Genomic DNA, 23,792 nt, shown 5'->3' on the forward strand with positions numbered 1-23,792 from the left:
CAATTGCAAAAGTACCATTAGAAATTTGAAAAATGAAAATTTTTGCATTTTTGAAATATTTTATCAATGTGTAGACGAATATATGAAAAAAATCCCCCTGCCCCGAATTTAATCAACGAATTGACAAAAAATGCATTAACATAGCACGAAAAATTACATTTTTCGTCAATTCGTTGGCAAAATTGGGGGGGGGGGATTTTTTTCACATATTCGTCTACACATTGATGAAATATTTCAAAAATTCAAAAATTTTCTTTTTTAGGTTTTTAATGGTAAGTACTTTTGCAATAAATGAAAAATAATGCCCCTCCAATTTTTTGATTTATGTTATTCTGCATAAAATGGACTAAAACTGAGAATTTTTTCAGAATTTTTACTGGGGGACATCGTGGTTATATTTAAATTATAAGTTTTTAAATCGATTTTTTTAGGTTTTTGAAAGTGGCAACACTGATTTTGTCATCATTCGTCGATTACCTTCTCAAAGTACTACAATTTGAAAAAAAGTTCCAAATTCTATACCACGTACAACCGGAGCAACTCGCAAATGAAATTTTCCATTTTCGGCCATTTTGAAGAACTTTAAAGCCCCACAGCTCAGTCAAAAAAAATCGAAAAAATGTCCGGTTTGCGTCATTCGTTATCGTTTGATGACCATTTCGGCGATATAGCCGAAAAACCTGTATCGGCAAAGGTTAACGACCTCTTGCGGGGTTAGCCGGAAAGTTGCGGGCTGCAACTTTTGATGGGTTGTTTTGGAGACCAATCTGAACAAATAATGTGAAATTCAGCCTTCCCCAATTTTTTCGAGGTTCGACAAAAATTTTTGCTAAAATGACTGGACTAGTATGGCCTTTTTGCAAAAAAATGGCCTTTGGAAAACAATTTTTTTGGGGTGAAATTGATAATATTTTTCTCCAAAAGAGGACTTGCGACCTTTCTTCTTAAAAATAACTATTTTTATAAGCTGATGCAGCATTTTTGAAATGAAAATAAGTACAATTATTTTTTTTTGTTTATAAATTGTGAAAAAATTGTTGATTTTAGACCAAAATACAAAAATCTAAAATTTTCACGAGAGAAAAAAGACGTAACTTGAAGTTTGCAACCCCCCTTCTGTTAGACATGTTCTTTCTAAATCTGAAAGACAGAGAGGTGCCTCAAAATTGCATGTGAATTTGACCTCGGTACCATAAAAATAATTATAACCATATCACATGATTTTTCAATGTATTTTTCAAAATTTTTAAAGAAGTCTCATTTGAGAAAGGTAAAAGAAAATGTCTTGAGATTTTTCAAGAATTACCAATTTTTCCAAACTTCAGCAAGTTTTATTCAGAAGTCATTTTATTATGTTCAACTTATTAAATCGCCGCAGAGTTTGAATTGAATACAATACATTTTTTTTTGAAGTTGTGGTTGTTTTTTCAATTTGAGGAAATATAGGTAGGATTGATTTTGAAATTGAATGCCATAGAAGTCATATTCTTTCTGAATGAAAAATCATGAAAGTTGATAATTTTGTTTCAACAGTCCTTCAGGGAGGGGGACAAAAAATCATAGCAAGGATCAAAAAAGGCCTTTCAAGAATGTATTCGGGTATTTTTCGAAAATAAAACTGAAAGAAATCTTGATTTCGACTGAAAAGTCTTTTAAAAATCCACCAATTACGATCAAAAGTCATGAAAAATGCCAAGAGATCGAAAGAAATGGGTAATTGTGTGTCGTATTCGAAGTCAGGTGCGCAATGATCAAATAAGTATGTACTTACTATACCTACGAGTACCTATTACCTATGCAGTATTTTACCAAGACTATACGACTACGTGAGCTGCGAGTTTTCGCGAATCGCATAATATAAAATAGTTTATGCATAAGTCCGTCGTCGTCGTCGAAACGATGACGTCGACGGTGCGGAATGTCGTCATATGGGCGCGCGACGCTATGTGATTCGATGAGTACATACGTACGAGTATGAGTAAGTGGAGATATTTAAGCAAATTTTTTTAGTCGGCTCCGTGGGTCGTTAAAAGTTTAAAGACGAGACGGAGACGCAGAGACGAACGGTCGAACGTATAGTCACAGCCAGCGACTAGCGAGAGAAAGAGACGCATCCTTGAAATAGTATTACAGAATATGCCCCTGCTATTGCCCCCCGGTCCACCTCTTATGACCGTCATAGCGCGAACTTTTGGCTTCTAACCCTCATACGAGAACGACGCGACGTCAGCTCCGGCAAACTTTTGGCTCCGCGTGAATTTTTTTTTCATCTGCGACCCTTCGAAGTCGAAGGGTACCTACGGCTGTTGCGAGTACGATGACCTGTCCTGTAGCTACTACGTAAGCTTAAATGAGGAAAATTTGGACGCTGGCGAGATGGATAGCGGTTGCGGTATAACCTTTCAGATATGATTTTGTTCGTATCCTCGAGCAGAGAGTGTACGACGAATAAACGATGTTGGTATAGGCCACCGCGATTTAATTACCGTGTTAAAAATTATTACTTATACCCAGTGACGACTAAAACGCATGTCATCAAAAACGCCGCTGCCGCGCCGCGTCGTCGACGTCGCAGTCGCAGCCGCGGCCGTGCTGTGCGCTGCGGTGAATGGACTCTGCGGGATTCGATTCGTCTGGATGCATTTGGTTTAATTTCTCCGAATTTACACTATGCACATTATTGTTGCTGATGTTGTTGTTGTTGCTGTTATCATTATCACGCCGCCGCCGCCGACGACGACGACGTCGTCGACGCCGCAGCTCGTAAATTGAGTTGTTTTCCAGCGCTCTGTGCAGAGCGCGATTATGCGGCGGATAACCTGTTGGTGCTGGATGCCGTGACGAGATGTCAAGTTGCATTGGTTGAGTCGAAATTTTGCATTTTTTCATCGAAAGGGTCATCTTGAAGTGTCACACTCCGATTTGAACGGGATCGTGATTTTTGGAAAGTGCATAGTCTAAAACCTCCAAAACCAAATTTTCAGCTGCCCAAGTTTATTTTTCGATTTTTGGCGAATTTTTGAAAATTCAAAATTGACTGTTTTCGGCGATTTGTGATTTTCTTTTCAAAGTACGTACTTGATCAATAAAAATGGTCAAAATAAGTCCCAAAACTAATATTAACTAATTACCAAAATCCAAATTTCACCATTTCCAGCCATTCTGGAACCTCCAGCGCGATTTTTCAATTTCTCCAGAATATTGAATTTGCTCCAGAAGGCGTGAATATGAAGTTGGGCAGCTAAAAATCGAGTTGTATAAGGGGAGCGGGAGGATGTTTTGGACACTTTTCTTTGATTTGAAATTGCAAACGATAGGAAACGCCTAGAAAGGTGGGGTTGGTCTCATTTGAAAGAGGATTTCAATGCGCACTTTTTGGCTGACTAGAAAAATTTCTAAGTTGCAAACTGAACAAACCATTGGACTTTGAAAAAAAACACCATTTTGGGTGGATGTGTTGGACAGCAGTGTGATGTTTTGGACACGCTGAGAAAAAACGTTTTTTTGAATGTTTATTTTTGGAAATCCCAAGTTTCAATCCATTAGAAATCAATTGTCAGTATCTGTTCACAATTTCACACAATTTCAGTAGACTCGGATTGTTTTTAATATTAGTGAGGCAATGTTGAAGAGTCGTCTTTTTTATGCCATATTTTTCAGCCAGTACTGGCCTGCTGGAATCGACATATTTTCAGGAGGCTACTTCAAATCGTTCTTGATTAGCATTTATCATTCCAGACTCATTAAAAGTCTTTCCTGGATTTTTCGGATAAAACTGAGGCATTCTTACACCCAAACATTACAAATTAACACGAATTTATTGCAGTGTCCAAAACATCCCCACTATGCCATTTCTACTTGAACTGGCTGTGGGAAAAAAGTATCAGCTTTTCACGAAAAGGTAATTAGTGATTATTGACGAGAAGGAATCAGAGATTTCATTTTACTTGGGCTCTTGACGAAATTCCTCACGGTTATTTTTCAGGAGCTCAAAATGCGAGACAAAATTTTTTTCCAAAAACAGCACTTCAAAACAAAATAAGCTGGAATATTTTTATCACACGAGTTGATATCCGGTAAATGTTATCAAATATCAGTTGTGGTACGACATTGCCAGATAATGGTGAAAACCCCATAAAAAAAAATCAAACCAACTTGTCAAACCAGCAACTGTCCAAAACATCCTCCCTCTCCATTACACTCGACCTGTTTAACGAGTTTATCCACATTTGAGCCGAATTTGAGTGTGACACCTCAATAGTGGCTTTTTGACCAGCTTATTTTTTCAAAATTAAAAATCCAAAAAAACGAAAGTCACCTGTTAGTGTGGAAATTTTTAAAATTCACACGAATCGCTGTATTTTGTCCGTAACTAACCCCTCAAATCGAAATTTCACAATTCCCAGCCATTCTGGAGCTTCCAGCGCGATTTTTCAATTTCTCCAGAATTTTGAATTTGCTCTAGAAAGCGTGAATATGCAGTTGGGCAGCTAAAAATCGAGTTGTGTATTACACTCGACCTGTTTAACGAGTTTATCCACTCAAGAGTGGTTTTTTGAGGTGTCATTCTCGCTCCAAAACGGCTGGAAATGGTAGAATTTGGGCACGGGGGTTGGTTCTTGAAGAAATACAGCGAGTCGCGCAAATTTCAAAAATTTCCTCACAAACGGTTATCTTTTGATTTTTTGGATTTCTTAATTTTGAAAAAAGCTGGTCAAAACGTCACTTTTGAGGTGTCACTCTCAAAATCGGCTCAAATGTGGATAAACTCGTTAAACAGGTCGAGTGTAATATGCAACTCGGTTTTTAGCTGCCCAACTTCATATTCACACCTGGAGCAAATTCAAAATTCTGGAGAAATTGAAAAGTCGTGGTGGAGGCTCCAGAATGGTTGGAAATGGTAAAATTTGGATTTGGGTAATTAATATTAGTTTTGGGACTTATTTTGACCATTTTTACTGATCAAGTACGTACCTACTTTTAAAAAAATGGCATAAATCGCCAAAAACAGTCAATTTAGAATTTTCAAAAATTCGCCAAAAATCGAAAAATAAACTTGGGCAGCTGAAAATTTGGTTTTGGGGGTTTTAGACTATGCTCTTTCTAAAAATCGCGGTCCCGTTCAAATCGGAGTGTGACACCTCAAGAGGTTCCCTTGTTAGATGCGGAAATTATGAGAAGGTTATGATTTTTGTAAAATTTCGAAATACTGAGTTTTTCCTCGAAATTTTGAAGAAAACGATCATTATCTATTTGGAGGGGAGGGATATTTTTTTGGAAGTTTTTGACAAAAATTCATTTTTTGTGATAAAAAATTGAAGGTGATTTCGGATTTTTCGTCTCTAACTATCGATTTCAGCGAAACTTTTTTTTTCAACAAGAGAAGTAGGTATCCATCGCAACAGGGTAGGTCGCTGTTAAAAAAACTCGGTGGATTTTGACAAAATGCAGCAGAAAGCTTTAAAAAAATCTTAGCTCCAAAGGTGCTTCTGGAGGGTAGAAATGAGCTCTCAAAGAGGAGGCATTTTTGAAAAAAATTGTGGTTTTTTCGTTGAAAATTTTTTCGAGTTTTTGAAATTGACAATAACGATTTAGAATTGGCGCCACTGCTTTCGAAAATATTTCCCCAGTTTCAGAAGCGATATATTTCAAAATTTTGGCATACGAGAATGTATTCCAAAATAAGCGATTTGCAAATTTTCAAACGCTCAGTAGAACCCTATGAATGGTCTATGGGATTGTAGCGGCAACAGCATAGATCGACGCTGAATCTCAAATACTTTCATTTACTCCTGGAAAGTTTTCCCAAAACGGGTTGGGTAGCAACAGGAGCACAAAAACCACAATTTTTCGAAAACATCCTCTCTTTGGAGACCCATTTCTTCCCTCTGGAGACACCTCTGGAGCTAAAAAAATTTTCTTGGTATTTTCCAACTCAAAATGAAAAAAATTCGCCTACCTTTTTTTGGAGGGGGGGGGGTCTACTCTAGTATTCAAACCAGCACAAAAATTTCTGAACCAGCCAATGAGGAGTCCATAAGTTCGAGGACCCCAAAGAATATCAGGCGCAGAAAAACATTTTTCGATGGTTTGGCGAGTTTTTGAAAATTCAAATTTGGGCCAAAAATGAGAAGAAATCAAAATTTTACAAAATTGACGTAGAAAGCTAAAATTTGGTTTATAACCTATTTTTCACATCTCGAGTCGATCGATTATCATTTTGAACCGTTCTGGAGCCTCCAGCGAATTTCATTTTTTCATTTGGAAATCATTTGTGCTTAAATCGGTTGAAAAAGTCACAAAGATGGCGAATCCGAGTTTATATGTAGGTGCTGAATTTCATGTTAATCTTACTATACGGAGTTTCTTAGAAAACAGGAGAATCTGAAATTGTGCTGGAGGCTCCAGAACGGTTCGATATCTGATGAGTGATGATTAATCAACTGGAGAAAGTTAAAAATAGACAGTGCTGGGGAGAGGGGAGGGCCAAAGGCGGCTGTTTGTCCTCGGTTTCATGAAATTGAGAATTTTTCTTGCCATTTTTTTGCAGTATTTTCAGGTGGGAGGAGAAGGGGTCAAAAGTTTCGTAAATTTAGTTTTTGGGTCCATGTACCTATCCTGTTTTATGAAACAGACACGTTCAAATTTTGGATTTTTAGTGGCACTATGTGATTTAAAAAAATAGTTTTTCATAATTTTTTACCTTCATTCAAGCTCTTCTCATCAAGTGGTCATAAAAAAAATCCCCACTCGTTAAGTGGATCCAGAAATAGTTAAAAATTCGATTTTCAGCTACTGAAATTAATTCCCATGTCATTCTGGAGTAATTTTGAAATTCTGGAGGGATCGAAAATCGAGCTAGAGGCTCCAGAACGACTCAAAATTGCGAAATTCGAATTTGAGGGGTTGATTTTCGACAAGACAAAGCCATTCGTGCCAAAAATTTATCTACGAACAGAAAACTTTTGATTTTTTTACATTTTTTTCCTCCGACCATATAATTTTTTGAATAAGCTCAATCGATCAGCCCCCCCCCCCACAAAAAATGATCAAAATATTTTTAAAAATGCAAAATGATGTGTGATACGTTGTTTGTTAAGTTTTCAACAGTGCTGAATTCTAATATCTGCTTACTTTATCTATTCGACTACTTTGAACTCTCCCCCCCCCCACCACCCCTAAGGTCGTCAAATTCAAAATGTGTACCAAAGTATTCAAAATCACTTGTGAAGGATCGTTTGTTAGATTTTGGAAGGTGCTGAGTTTGAATATTCACATCATTTTTTGATTCGACTGTTCCCAACAACTCTCCCCCGTCCTTTGTCCTTTCCCAATGGTAATAAAAATTGCAAAAAAAAAATCAAAATGACGTGAGACACTTTCTTTGGGAGGTTTTCGAAGATGAGTTCGAATATTTGCTTACTTTTTCAATCCAACTCCATATAATTGATCTCACCGAAAAGTTCGGTTTATTACTTGTTCACTCAGAAAATTACACAAGTCCATAGAGGAAACAATAGTTAACTCGGTATTCGCTTCTAACGTTTCAAACTTCAAGTTCATCGCTGAAGTTTTTCCAAAGGCAAAAAAAATTCCAGCATTTTTTATTAATTGTTTAAAAATTTCTTCGAGAGGGAAGATGAGGTGATTAGTGAATGGAATTTTACAAAAAAAATTGCTAAAATAGACCACGTTCTTACTGAATAAGCACTCTTGTTCATGGACTTTCAGTGATTTTTCATCTTGAAATTCGAGAGAGAGTTTGACTAAACTTAAACTTGAAAAAAATATTTCTACAGTTGAAAAAAAGTGGAAAAATTCCAACCTTAAAGATATACCTACTGATTTTTATCTCAAAACAGGGATGTAAAATCGAACGAAAATATAACAAAATATTATTTCAAGCAGTTCGATTCAACGATACGAATCTGTACTTCTGTACACCCTTTTACACTTGATTTTGTTCGTATCATCGCATACCTACCAACCTACAGTCAGAAAATGGGAAACTTTTGAAAAGCTGAAATTTTCCATTGTTGAAACTGTCTCCTCCCTCCTGCCCCTTAGCTTCTTCTCCATACACAAAGACACCTTTTTGTTTCCATTTCCGCAATTCCGCAATTCCCCGATGTCTTTTTACACTCGATAAGAAAATTACCACGTGCCGGTTCCAGTCGCACGAGGACGACGAGATGTCCGAACAAATGATATTTTCGGGTCACCAATTCCCTTATGAGTGTTTTAAAAACGAATTAATTCTGTAGCATTTTTTTTTCGCCTCTTGGCTTTTAGTCGCTTCCATTATTTCGCGATATTTTTTTTTATATTATATGTATTAATACCACACATACAAAATATCGCCAGGTTAACTCGTCGTCGTATCCGTAACAATAACGCGGTCGCGGATGATTAATTCTCAGTCACGATTAAACGACAGGTGCTAATTTCTTTCTCTCTTTCCCCGACATTGCGAGCAGCACAGACTGTATTTTCTTGTACTACACAGTCTACTCAATTGAACTCCATCGCCATAGAAAAATAACTAGCTCTCATGTTGGGAACTTAAATACCGAAAAATTCCTGGAAATTTCTCGGTTTTCCGTCGTCTGCGAGTCTACCTTTAATATACCTAGACCTGGGTTTCAGCGCCAGAAACTACGATCGTCCAACGGTTATATCGATTTTTTTTCCTTCGCTTGTATTTTTTTTTTTTTTAGCAGGTGCATCGGTCCAATAAAATTAACCTAAAGGAGAACTAACGTTAGTTGGTAAATTACCGATGAAAATATCCGCACCGATAGAACGCTACGCTGCACTACCCTCCGTCCCACCAAGTTGCATGTCGAATCACCTTGAATAAATATACATACATTTTCATCATCTCACTTAATCACCGCCGTGTTTCGAGAATCGTATAGACGTAAATGTACGTACAAGTTCCTCTTTCTATCTACGTGTACGTATATTTGGAATATCAATTACCAGAAATTTAATGAAAATCTTTATCGTTTTATTCTACAAACACACCTTTAACCCTTTAATTCCTGAGAGAATACTTGAAAAAAATTTAATTTCAGTGATCATTCATTTGGAAATTGAGGATTTTCCTCAATTTTCTCCAAAACATGTACCAAGTTGATTTCCGAAGCCAAATTCACAGATGCAGACGGAAACAAAAGGGCAAGTTGATAGTTTGCTACAAAATTTCATCATTTTTTTAAAAGACCCGCGAAGGAAAAATTTAATGCTCCAAAACACAGAATTTTAACTTCATTTTTCCACAATTCCGACGGCTCGCAAGGAAAAATTTTTATATCGCAATAAAATTGAAACAAAATAGGGTAAAATAACGCTGAAATTCTCAATTTTGATCAAATTTTATTTTAGAACAACTTCATTTTCAAAAAAAAAATTGATTAAATTTTTTTTTGAAAATTGACAAATAGTCAGGGGGCCTGCATAAGGATCAATTGCTTGCACTCCCTGCCGATTCTCTGGGACAACTTTTTTCTTAAAGGGGGAGTCCTAAGGAACATTTCTAGCTCTTTTCCTCAAAAAAAAAAACATGGCCCTACTCACCAAATGGTGGCCATTTTTGATTGACTGGTCAGCCGAAATTTGCAGATTTTGCGTTCCAACATAGGAAATTTTTTAAACTTTACAAAGGTAGATCGAAAGAGCAGGTAAAAATTTATCATCTGACAAAATTTCAAGTGCTTATTAAGTGCCTTTTTGGATTTTTGGTGAATTTTTGAAAATCAAATTTTGGCCAAACATGAAAAGAAAAATTAAAATTTCACCAACTTGACGTAAAAGGATGAAATTTGGGATAGATCCTATTTTAGATCTGCCAAATCGATCAGAAACTATTTCAAACCATTTTGAGCAATTCTGAAGCCTCCAGCAGATTTTTGAAACTTGAAATTCCCACAAAACTTCATCAAATGGAGTTGGAAAGACGAAATTCGTTCCGCAAATTAGTTTAAATCCACTACGAAGACAGCTTCAGGTGGGTTCAAGTCATTTTGGAGCCTCTACCGACTTTTTGAAAATTCCTGGAGTCTCAAGCAGATTTTTGAAACTTGAAATTTCAACAAAATTTCATCACAGTCGCTGGAGGCTCCAAAATGACTTGAACTCACCTGAAGTCGTCTTCGTAACTTATTAAAACTAGTTTACAGAATGAATTTCACGTCTTTCCAACTCCATTTGATGAAATGTTGTGGGAATTTCAAGTTTCAAAAATCTGCTAGAGGCTCTAGAACTACTCTAAACGGTTTGAAACGGTTTCCAATCGAGTTGGCAGGTCGAAAATAGGCTGTATTCCAAAATTCAGCTTTCCAGGTGAATTTGGTAAGATTTTGATTTTTTTCCTCTGACCAGTCAATCAAAATGGCCGCCATTTTGTGAGTAGGGCCATGTTTTTTTTTTTTTGAGGACAAGAGCTAGAAATGTTCCTTAGGACTCTCCCTTTAAGAAAAAAGTTGTCCCAGCGGATTGGCAGGAGGATGCAATTGATCCCCTTATGTGGGGACCCCCCCCCCCTAAAAGCCTTTGTTCTTCTACTTTGAATAAAATAGAATTTTGTGCAAAGAGAAAAAGCAGGGTCATTCCATGTGCATCTTGAGTTTATCTTGAGATACAAGATGCGTTTCCGTGATACAGGCTATATGTCTGTCATGTTTTTGGAGGAACATTCGAAGTTCTGATGAATGGTTTTTGATACCATTAGAGTTCCAATTTAGGATTTTAAGCGAGAATTTTGGCTGATTACTTGTTTTGTTCATTACTGCCAATTTCTTGAAGTAACTTCAATAACTGCTCTACAAGAGGAACTAGATGCACAATAAGTTGGCTAATAGCTGATACATTATTTGAAGAAGAAAACGTTAGATTGTTGGAAGATTTCACAACTGAACTATAGCTTCGTTGATGACTGACAATATTATTGTGCACAAAGTGTTGACGGTTTGTGAATTTTTCTTCAATGTATGACTTATAGGCTGAACATCCTTTGTAGTTAGCTGGATGATCACCTTCACAGTTACAGCATTTTGGGGAATCCAAACGCTTGACTGTATGCTCAGCAGATATGTGTTCTTCAGCGGATTTGACACATCGCGGCAGCAGATTGCAATAATTACGAGTGTGGCCAAATTTCTGGCATCTAAAACACTGAGGAATTGTGCGCTTTTTCTCAACAGTGATAATCGCATGAAACAGAGATACTAAGTTATAGATTTTAAGGTCATCAGCAGAATTTGGTACTGTAACGTCACATACAGGTATCACATTTCCATTTTTATGTAATCTGGTAACCATGATTGTTGGTATTTGAAGAAGCTCCAGCTCTGATTTGATAGCAGCTTCATCTATTGTAGTTGGTAGACCTTTTATTACAACTGATAATTTGTTTTCTTGAGAATTTCTGAACGTATAATATTTCTTAAGAAGCTGATCATACTGTCACATTAAGTTGCGGAAGTCGTCATGTTGGCGAGGCAGATTCGAATTTGCTTGTTCAGTAGTTTTATCTTGAAGTCATTAACAACAATACGCTTAATCACAGTTAACTCATGAATATAATCAGAGTATTCAGTAAGAAATATTGGCAGAATTTTCTCTTCAACTTCTTCAATTACAACTGGATTAGGGTTATTGTCCAGAACATCAGCAACTTGTATTGAGCTAAATTTATTTTTGATAACGATTGGCTTGTCTGCTTTGATGGAACTAGAAATTTTAACGGCTTTCTTGGGTTTACAAAAACCTCCAGCTAGGACATCCTTGAGCTCGGTCATAATTTCAGCCTTCTTCTTTTTGGCAATTTCGTGAATTCATCTTTACTAGGCATAATAAAAAATCAGAGTAGTTGTTGACGGCTCGGCATTTAAAAGAAAACTCACCTTCGGAAGTGATTTTTCAAAGGCTGCTAGGGGGTGTCAAAGTTTTCAGTGAACTTGAAATATCATCCATTTCAGCAAAGGATTACTCCATAACCGCGATACCTACCAAAATGGAGCTTTTTCCAATAGTTAAGGATTTTGAAAGCCTTTTTGGTGATATCATAAAAATCAGTGTTGTCACTTTTTTTCGTACGAAAAATTAGCTCGAGAGGTTTCAAAACGTTTTTTTCATATCATTCCGACTCTCAAAAATTCTGAAAAAAAATATATTATGGATGACTTTTCATGCTGAACCACATATTAAAAAATGGGGATGGCATTATGTCGTGAAGCCGATTTAACAAAATTGAAAGTTTGCGAAAAAATGAGATTTTTCAATTTAAAACACGAAAAAAAGTTTTGATCGGCGAAGTTGACCCTTTTGGCCCCTATTTTTACGTATCCGTTGAAAAAGTAGGAAAACCCCTTTAACTCGATAATATGAACTCGTCATCATAAAAAAAAGAAAATTCGAAAAAATTCAAATTTTCAATTCCAAACATCAAAAAAAGTTTTTTATTCAATTGTCTTATTTTGACCTCTTTCTGACGTACGATTTCATGAAGAAGTTGATAAAAATTACACTGATAGCAAAAAAATTGAAATTCGTTTATTTTTTCAATTCACTCAGTAATTGAATTTTGGAGGAAAACCTATAAGAATCTCAGGGAAATAATAAAGAGACACAATTTGCTAAATATAAAAAATATTTCACATCTTGAAATGTGATTCAGTATTGAAATAATTTTAGATCAAAAGTTGAAAAGCTTCATTTTCTAGCCAATTTTTTTCAACTTTACCACTACTCGCCTCAAATTTAATGAAATTTCGACGAATCGAATTTCACCACTCGTACTGTTAAAACAGATTTAAAAACCCATACCATATTGCATTTTGATATCGTCGTACATCGTCGTCGTCGTCGTCGCCCAGCCATCTATAACGACACACGTTTCGCATTCTTTTTATACCTTCGCATGCGATCGAATACCGTTCGAATTCTACAGCGATATGGCGAATTCTTGGCATTTCGCGGATACGTCGATTGAAAACCCCGCCAGCGCCATCACGACGGCAATTTCAATTCAATTGCAGCACGATGATAGAATAAGTTCGTCGACATGGTGTCTCGTATACTTATTAGATAGGTAGTATGTACTCTAGGTCTTCTCTTCTCCGATACATGCAGACATACCTCTGTTCCCGACATGGACAGAAATTCACGCCGAATTAGCCCCGAAACGACATCGACGACGTCCGTTATTGTGATCGCAGTCGCACATCACTTCTTATTCTTTTAGTATTTATGCAGACTGAGACTGGTGCAGATTCCTCCTCTCGATAGTTTTACCTACATTGTATTGTTAAACCTACATTCGAGAAGTATTATACTCGACAAAACCGTTGCTTCGTGTAGGTAGGTCTAGGTATACGCGACGTGCAAGTGCAAATCAATCATCTAATCGGTAGTACAAACGTCTGTGACGTAATTAGCGACACGACGAATGCGATTGCGATTTACGTAAAACATCTCTCTGTCTCTCTCTTGTCATTTGTAATTAACACGACATCGGCACCATGAAATCTAAATACCAACACTAGGAAAACCCGACGAGCATTGCAGGGAAAGATACAGCTACAGCTACGCATCCAACAGACAGACGGTTCAGTAATCTATGAGAGAGCTTGCGGTAACGGGGCGTAGGCGTAGGTATACGAGTAAATCGCCCAAACAACTGCAAAATCAGCTCGCTGTTTAACGCAGCATTGTCGTTTGTCGCCGCGCAAAGCGAATCGAATTTCCTGTATTGCAGCAGGTCAGGGCAATATTCGCGATCAACCGAAAAAAAAGCACCGTGGAAGAAAATCCATCTCTATTATACGAAATCTAAACCATCATCGTATATTATACGAGAATAAAGAATGAAAAACCACTCACGTATTTCGAGTTATAAGTATATATCGCGAAATTACGTAGGTGGTTGCACATTATAGTATGTATTGTCGTTGCATATAGTTAATTGCAGCGCCATATCCGCCTCTTGCTTCGCCCGCGATACCAACAAATGACCTTGGTTATCTTCTCGATGTACACTGCAATTTAATTCTCTCGGTTTTTTTTTTTTTATTATTATTCGCCTAGATACTTACCATACAAAGTTGTATGATTTGGTGTACGAGTGAGTCTTTCTGTATTGCAATTTTCGTGTCTGTAGTTTGCACCGAGTGCGGCGGATTATTTCGTTAAATTATTTTCACGCAGGCTTGCCAACGTTATAACGTTACTCCCAAGCATGCAATGAGAACGATCTCGACGACGACTGCAGCGTGGGTACATACTCGTACATTCGAGTGTAAAATTGCTTCTTAATAAGTATAGAAGCATCCGAAATTATCTCAATATACATATCTAGGTACCTATAGGATTTCTAATCTTTATATTTTTAAGACTGTCTTTAATTAAAGCAAAAAAATTGGCAAAAGGTCGTGTGAAAAGTAGAGGGGAGGAGGTGAACTGTGATAAATTATGCACATTTCTACGATGTAAATGTAAGATGAAATTGTTTTGGCAAATTTCGAAACAAAAAGAAGACTTTTTAGGCATGCAAGGCAAAAATCAGGGCTTTTTGGACATTTCGGCAAAAAAAAACACAAATTTCGTGGCAATTGTGGTAAAAATGACGACCATTTGACTATTTTATCAAAAAAAATGCTTCTTGAGAATTTGGTGAAAAAACATTACAATTTTTCATCAACTCGTTAAAAATTAACACTCTGATGATTTCGATAAAAAACGAAATTTTTTTGACAATTTTGGCAAGAACAGGATTGTTTGACAATGTTGGCAAAAATCGGCCTCTTGTGACAATTTTACCAGAAATAGGACACTTTTTAAAAATGTTGACTAAAACAGAAACTTTGTAACGATTGTGCCAAAAATGGATATTTTTGACTATTTTGCAAAAAATTGACGCTTCTATAGACTGCCCCCTGACACTTTTTGACAACTTTTCCATCCAAAAATTGACCTTTTTTTGGCAACTTTTCTAAAGAATTGACCTTTTTGACAACTTTTCCAAAAATTGACCTTTTTTGACAACATTACCAAAAATTGACCTTTTTTGACAACTTTTTTCAATAATTGACCTTTTTGACAACTTTTTCAATAATTATTGACCTTTTTGGCAACTTTTCCAAAAATTAACACTTTGACGATTTTTCCAAAAATTGACACATTTTACGACTTTTAAAATTGACACTTTTTGACAACTCTTTCAAAAATTGAAGTTTTTTGACAACTTTACCAAAAATTGACCTTTTTGACAACTTTTCCAAAAATTGACACTTTTTGACAACTTTTTCAATAATTATTGACCTTTTTGACAACTTTTCCAAAAATTGACGCTTTATAACAACTTTTCCAAAAATCAACACTTTTTGACAACTTTTCCGTCCAAAAATTGACCTTTTTTGGAAACTTTTCTAAATAATTGAACTTTTTGACAACTTTTCCAAAAATTAACTTTTTTTGACAACTTTTTTTTCAATAATTGACCTTTTTTGGCAACTTTTCTAAAGAATTGACCTTTTTGACAACTTTTCCAAAAATTGACACTTTTTGACAACTTTTTCAAACATTGATCTTTTTTGACAACTTTACCAAAAATTGATCTTTATTGACAACTTTACCAAAAATTGACCTTTTTTGACAACTTTTCCAAAAATTGACCTTTTTTGACAACTATTTTCAATAATTGACCTTTTTTGACAACTTTACCAAAAATTGACCTTTTTGACAATTTTTCCAAAAATTGACACTTTTTCAGACTTTTCAAATGATTGACACTTTTTGACAACTCTTTCAATAGTTGACCTTTTTTGACAAATTTTTCAAAAATTGGCACTTTGCAAAATTTCCATAAAATATGCAAAAAGAAAATGCTAAAAAATGTTCAAATATGTAGAAATATGCAAGTTTCCCCCTAAAATGTGATAAAATATGCAAAATGATATTGGACTCATTCGTCAGGAAATTTCGCGATTCGTGGAGATCTTATCAAATATGCACTTTTTCTAGTCCATAAAAATATGCAAAGCATTAAAATCCCTCTCTATTAATGAGCATATTACTGCAGAGCTCACTTCAATTCTTCTTCAAAGCTCGCCCACTCACGACACAATTACGAGTACTTCTGAACACTACGGAGATAATTTGGAAGCCATTTTTACCGTTCCAGTCTACAGTTCAAAAGCCAAAAAGTGCTCTAGAAATAAAATTTTGCTTGCATGTTCGCAACTCAAAAAATTCACTTTGATTTTGGCAAAGGCCCTAATATGTCAGAGGAGTTGCATAATATGGAGGGGTGTGGACCATTCAACCACCCACTCAAAGTGAGAATAAATCTTCGTTTTCCTGAACTCTGTATATCGAAGAAGGGAGCCAAATATCTACTCACATTATATCTAATTTTCCTCCCACTATATATCCCTGCAGGCTTTCACGATCATCCCTAAAATTTCTCAAAGCGGAATATAATATTTCACCTTGTTCGCAAGTTCGAATACAAGTTAATTCGATGATGGCCATCGCCCACTTTCTCGTTCGTGCTTTCCCTTCTTTTAATACTTTTTCGAATGTTCAAAAGTATCATTTTATAAGATGTATTAGCATTAAGCAGGCCCCCTACTTTCCTCATTCTCTTCAATAGACTCTCTCTGTGTACCTAATCCATTAACTCATTCATAGAGTGAACGCCAACGTAGACAGTATATCGGATACCGACGAAAATACACTGAGAGAAATTTGAATTTATGCGCGAAGTAGATACTGTGTAGCTCATGTGGGACTACCATACAGACGATTCTGAATAAATAATTTGTAAAAATATAAGGAAAGGCTCGCGATCGTGATGCGAATGGCGGGTATTTTGAAAATTTCGAGTGTTTTTTAACTTAGTTAGATAGTTATTGAGACGAGTAGGCGATTTTATCGCGTGGTAAGAAAGCTTTCGTCAATTTTTTCGCAACGTCAAGGTTGCTGTTGTAAAGAAAACGAGATGATTTCAATCAGAGCGACGTGGGATTTGCAAAGGCTGCAGCCGAACAAGAAGACAAAGAAGACAAAATTCGAGCTAACGTATTCGCGTGGTACGATTTTTTTGAAAAAAATACTCGTCGATTTGTTAACTCGAACGAGGAGGGCTTTTGATGACGATAATAATTTGTTGTTTTCGATAATCGAGGTGTGGACGGCGCTGATGCTTACGCGTTTACGAGAAATTTCGACGTTATTTACAGCCCACGATGAAAAATGAGAAAAATAACGTCAATCGCATCGTGTTTTTTACATAGTATTACGGCGCTCGAATCGAATTATAAGAGGAGGTTCGAAAGTAATGTAGTATTTTTCATTACGTTTGGCGATGACGAGAATTGTGCAGCTAGGGTAAGGGCAGGGTTCGGGGAATCTAAACGTATAATAACATGTTTGGTGGAGGAAAAAAAAACTCCAACTTCATCGATATACGTAACGCTGCCGTTGTCTCATTTACGTATTTAAATAACGTAATCGAGCTACGTGCGCGAATATATCAATATTTCATTTAATCGATCTACGTAATGAATTCGCGTAGTCGTCGTAGTTGTGCCACACGGTTTCGTGATGGAATTCGTATCTGAAAATACCTGCGACGAGAACGACGACGACAGTGTGAAGTAGTGTCGGTGTCGATGTCGGTGGCGTGAAATTTACGTAAATCCCATTGTACCCGTACGACTACGAGCCCGAGCGAGCCTGGCAAAGACGCCAGCTCAGCCTGGGCCGGGTGCCCATGCCCAGCACTGTCGTCGAGAATTCCCGGTACCCGGTTTGTCTCGCCTTCTCCGTGTGTTTCTGTGTATGGTACGCTGGTAGAGTGTTTTTTTGCTGAAAGAACTTCGAAAAGCACTCGCATAGTTCGCGAGCTGATGAGAATGAGAATGCCAAGTATTAACGTGTCAAGATGCTCTTATCGCCGGAAGCAAGTTGCACCGAGTTGACTAGTCTTGATATACGTTTCGCTATTTTCAAATTGTCGAACATTGTTCTCCCATTAGTATGCCCCGGTGTGTGAAGGGGCCAAAGGGAGCCACACCGGTAGTATGTTTTATCGCCCGACCATAGTTAACGCTGACATCTCGACGAATAGAATGAAAATTTCGATCGGGTTTGTTGTGTGCTTAACGAGTAGAAAGGGCCGAGGGAGATGGAAGCTGTGCAATGAGAAAATGTCGAGCGAGGGTTGATTTGCGTGACTTTCAATATTCAAGGTGGAAAGTTGAGAAATTTTTCGTTCGATTTATTCCCAATTTACCCGAACCATAAGGTGAATTTACTAACAATTTACAAATTTTACTAAAAGCTTATTTGTAGTTTTTTCAAATGTTTTGAATATTTATCACTTCAGTAATTTTTTTTTACTTCTTTCCTGCAGACTGCAGTGATCAGTGACCTGAGTTGTTCTATTATTATAAAATGGCGAGTAGAAGAAAGAGAAATACTGCAGGCACACTGAAGAGCTTAACGCAAAAAATGAATAAATATTCGAAATTCAGCGATCTCTAATAGTGAGAATCAACATGTCATACCTTGTTTTCATATTTTTTCGAAATTTCGCTTCAAAAAATTTGGGTTTTGTGTCTAAACAGTGAAAAATTCCAGTTTTTGACGAAAGTATCCGAAATCCTGATTTTTCCCTGTCAGTTTTGCCAAAACTGTCAAAATTTTTAATTTTGGCCAAAAATTCCAAAACTAATAATTTTTTTGTCAATGTTGCCCGCTTTATTCCCCAAAATTTTGATTCATTTTGCTTTAATAATTATCTAAAATTAGAATTTTACCAAAAGCTGTCAGAAGTTTAATTTTTTTGGCCAAGAAAAAATCCTGCTTGTCTTGATAATTTTGCCTAAAGTTCTGTTTTATTGTCAAAACATTAAAAATTTTTTTTGTCCAAATTGTCAAAAACCCTGATTTTTATCCAAACGACCAAAATTACAAAAAAATCCTGTCTGGGTGTAAGTTCTCCTTTTCGAGGAAAGTTTTGAATCATGGATATATTGTTTGGTCGAGTCAACCTAATGCTGAATGAGACGTGAGGTTCCGGTCTTATTTGGCCATCCAGACCACCTATTGACTTGCCTGATTGGCTTCCCAAGGCTGTTTGCCTGCCGTTCAGTCTTTCCCCTTAAGGTCATTGGCCCATTGGTCTGGACTCTCAAGATCGTCTTTTGCCTGATCTTCTTGTTCGGCTTCTGAAAGTCATTGAAAAGTCTCTGGGCTTCAAGGTCACTGTGGAGCCTCTAAACATCGCCCATTCGCATGCCCAGTCATTTAAGGTCATTGACCCGCCAGCATGGCTTCCCAAGAAATAGCATCTCAAGGTCATTGACCCGTCTGTCTGGCTTCTTAAGGTCGTCTGGTTTCCTAACTGTAGCCTCTCAAGGCTATTGACCCGTTTGTCTGGCTTTTCAAAGTTGTCTGTCTGCATGTGTGACCTCTGAAGGTCATTGACCCTTTATACAGAAGACTTCTTATGGCAGTCTGCCTTCCTGTCTGACCTCTCAAGGCCATGGACCTGTCTTCTCTATCAAATTTTTCAGGTTCGTCTGTCTTTTTGTCTGACCTCTGAAGGTCATCGACCCATCTATCTGACCTCTCAAGGTCATCGACACATCTAAATGACCTCTCAATGCCATCGACCCATCTATCTGACGTCTCAAGGTCGTCTGTCTGCACGTACAGCCTCTTAAGGTCATTGACTCGTCTGTCCCCCCTTAAGGGCTTCCCGGAGTTGTTGCCTGCCTGCCTGCCTGCCTGCCTGCCTGCCTGCCTGTCTGGCCAGTCAACGTCATCTGTCTGCATGTGTGGCCTCTTAAGGTCATTTACTCGTCTCTTCTCCAAAGAAAGTTTCAAATCATAGATATGTTTTTCGCTTGAATTGACTTCATTTCAAATAAAAATAAAGGCCTGACAAATAAAAAGTCATTTTCAAAAGTTTGACATAATTTTAGTTGTTCAACGATTTTTTCCAAGTTTTTAAAAGTAGTTGTAGGCATAGATATTTTTAAAACTTTTTAAAAGTCTGACATGATGTCAAGAATTCATCATAATTTTAATTGTAAAAATCAAGCAAAATTATGAGAACGTCAGAAATTGGTCATTTTTTTCAGTTTTTAAAACCTGACATACATATTTAATCACAATATCAAAAAATTTTCGTGAGTTTCTGTGTTTTGAGAAAAAAGAAAAAAACTATAATATGTATTCTGGAGACAAATAAGTAAATAGTTTATAGGTTGTTGGAAATTTTATTCTCTACAACTGTGGTTTTATGCATTTTTCACGTACTCGTAGAACACTTCGTTTAGCCTCCAGAAGTCGATTTTCTCCTGGGACGTCACATTTTTGTACGTTGATATTTTATAGGTAAACATTTTTCGATGTTTCAAAAGATCAAAAATTTAGAAAGGACTGTTTTAAAAATTTGTAAAATGTAATGGAATATTCAAAGAACAGATTAGAGAATTATTTTCCTGTTCAAGTAATAATATTTTATTCGTCTTTCTGAGTTGAAAAATACACAAAACTCAAGGATAAATTAGAAAAAAAATTGAGACTTTTTCAAATTTTTCTGAAGCTGCGGCCAAAAAATCTACCCATGACATTTTTTCTAGCAGCTTTAATACATTTGCTATGCATTTTGAATCGTTGAAATCACTCTTTTCTTCCCTCATTCATCGAGAACATAGATCCTGAAATGTTTTAGTAGTATTTCCTCCCTCCCCTCGGGATCTATATCTTTTCATAATTCGTTATTCGAGTAATGGAACAAATTTTGAACCAGTGTGTTGATAGGGTTGCCTAATCAAGTACCCAGGTACAAAAAATGATAGGTATAGGTAATTTCCAGAAGTAAAACTAAATCTAAAGAATAATTCTCATCATAATATTAGGTTCCAAAGAAATTAAAATGAAAATTGAACCACAAAGTGAAGGAGGAGACTAAACTTAGCATCGAATTTATTTCGAACTGAAACGTTTAATGGTTGTAGAACGGCTGCGGACAGAAAGGTTAATAAAAACAAGTAGACCCAAAGTGGACTTTAAACAAACGCTGTAAATGAATCAAAATCACATCCTGTCATAGAGAGAAAACTTTCATCGATGCATAATTCGCGCTGAGGAAATATCTCTTACGTACCTTTCTACCGCACAAAAGGTTAGGTATAAAGTAAGCCATAAGCCAAGATAATGGCGTAATTCCATTAAACGAAAGATCCTCGCCATATGTAGGTAGGTAATAGGTATATAGCCAGCTAGGTGTACAGCTTTCATAAGGGCGAGGGTTTTAAAAGATGGTAACCCGCGTGTAAAAGCTCTATAGTCGATTTCTCAACCACGTTGTATGTGTCTGCGTATCTGGAAAAAGCTACATTTACGAGTATAATGCGCCCTTTGAGATGGAAAAGTTAAATACGAGAGGTCTGGTAAATGGAGTGTGCGAAACCGACGACGCCGTCGAAGCGCGCGAAATTAAATTGGCCGCGTTCTGTATATTATGTACCTACATCGTCGAAAGAAGCCAAGAGTGGGGGGAGGGAAGGGGGAGGAAGTACAACAGCAGGAGAGGAAGTATGAAGAAGATGATGGCATGGCACGAATAACTGTATTTTCGATGTAATCGACTTCGACAAGAACACGCGGCGACCGATATGCAACGCGATGTGTGCCTGAGTCGTCGAAAAGATGATGATCTCCTCCCTTTCCCCCCTCCTTCCGCACTTCGACTACAGAAAATATGATCGAGTGAGGTGGGATCCTTCGATATATAAGAGTGATCGTCGTTGCATTGAAAATCATCTACAAGTGTGTAAATGTAAATTGTGAATGGTGGTTTTAAGGAAGAAGTGGGAGGAGAGGGGGGGTCGAGGATGAGCAATACGTGTATAGTAGAGTATAGGCATTTTCCTCCTTTTGAAAAGGCTCTCGTCGTCGAGTTGAATGTTTCTACGAAAATGGCGTTATTTTTTATACGTTGTGAGTAGATGAGAACGTGCTACTTTGAGGATGTTTCAAATTAGAGGCAAGTAGGACTCGCAGAGGAAAGGAGTAACTTACTCTAACGAGTATTATACGCGGCATTATGAAGTATGTGTGTACGATGAGCTAAAATACCTACTCGGAGAACTACGAGCGTCGATTTGCTTGGTTGCGCTATTGCAGGCGACCATGCCTCGCCACGCCGCATCAGATCAACGAACTTTGCTAGACGTGGCAACGCAGCCACCGTGCCGGGATTAGTTTTTCATTCATATGAGTAATAAAGAGCAAGAGAGAGAAATATTAATGGTATGTAACGACGATGAACCGCAATCGTGTCCTTCGAAGGGCTTATTCAGCGTAGATCTGTTTCTCTCGATGTGTATGTGTGTGTTTCTCTCTCGTTTCATCTCGCCCTCTTACTCACACATCTTCTCTATTTAATGTATTTGGTCCAAACTTAACAAATAATACGTACATAAGACGAAGATGGAGTAAAAAAAAAGACACGAGAGACTGGTTTACTCGTGTTTAGCGCCGTCGAGCTGGTTTTACACGATGTTTGGCGGTTTCGCTTCGGTTTTTGTGGGGTTGTTTGCGTTGTCCGAATTCGTAAAAGACCGGTTTTTTTTTGGGTGACGGAAAGGTACCTCTTATAGAGTCGATGTTATTACATTTTCAAGTCTTCTTAGGATCGTTCTGTGCAGCAAAGATCTTTACATTTTGTGTGCATACCCCGTTATATGTAGTATAGTTCGATGAGAAACTGACGAATGAGAGTGAGAAATAATTGTTACACGCAGGGTGTATGGCCTTTTTGGCCAGCTCTGGCTCAGGTTCCCTGTATTCGCGAATGGTGATATATGCGAATATTGGTTAGGGAGCTCATGTATGAAATATGTACTTGCTGTATCTGTATCTAGGGTTGGCTTTTTTCGAGCACCTTTGACCCACCTTTTGCTTTTGTAATCGTACTATACAAAACGTGCGTTTTAATTATCAATGGTATTATGTATTTTCAAATGATTTATTTATTCTGATTTCAGATATTTTTGCTGAAAGTGAAACGTAGAATGGCGGAGTTTCCGAAGCCTCTGGCAGATCATCAGGTAATAATTCATTTTTTTAATTTATCGTTTTACCTACGTAATATTTGGCAGGATTGTATGCTCAGATTGCAAATTAAATTATCGAATAGGGTATTATTCGACCTCTTTTCTTCCTTGTCTACTTTCTGAACCTTTGAGCTATGTATCAAAGCTCGTCTTGAAGCATGAAATTCATGTTATAGCATAATTTGGGGGACAATCTGTACAAAGTGGTGTTTTATTTTTAAATTGGAGTTGATTTATTTCAAGTTTGCGCAGGGTGTGATTTGAAAATGACCTAGATTTTCATAATGGAGGAGAATTTAATTTATGAAAGTTGATAAGTAGATCTGGTGAGGTAGTAAGGAAGACGAATGAACAATATACCCCTTAAGGCATATAGTGCAGAGTGTCTAACTGCCTACTGGCAAGAAAATAGCAAGAAAGCAAGAAAAAGGTGATAAATTGACATGGGTAGCAAGAAAGCAAGATAATAGTATAGAAATTCCTTCGAAAAGTAAGAAAATTTCTAAAGAATTTACATCAAAAATCTCTGAAAAAAATTGAAGTTATCTCACTAATTTTGAAAAATGTTGAGATCAGAAAAATTGAATCCTTTTATTAGAATAATTGGTGTTGTTCGACTTTTCAAATTACATACGAATTTTCCATCATCTATGC

The 23,792-nt window shown here is 36.9% G+C and overlaps 1 long non-coding RNA gene across 1 annotated transcript in view; it reads left to right on the forward strand.

Moving 5' to 3' along the window:
- LOC135849154 (uncharacterized) overlaps window positions 1-23,132 on the forward strand; it is a 120,905-nt gene extending 97,773 nt beyond the window's left edge. Inside the window, exon 5 of the long non-coding RNA XR_010559498.1 lies at window positions 23,070-23,132. This is a non-coding gene — a long non-coding RNA (uncharacterized LOC135849154). The remainder of the gene's footprint in view (window positions 1-23,069) is intronic.
- Window positions 23,133-23,792: the final 660 nt, after the last annotated feature.

Source organism: Planococcus citri, chromosome 5, assembly GCF_950023065.1.
Source record: "Planococcus citri chromosome 5, ihPlaCitr1.1, whole genome shotgun sequence".
NCBI lineage: Eukaryota > Metazoa > Arthropoda > Insecta > Hemiptera > Pseudococcidae > Planococcus > Planococcus citri.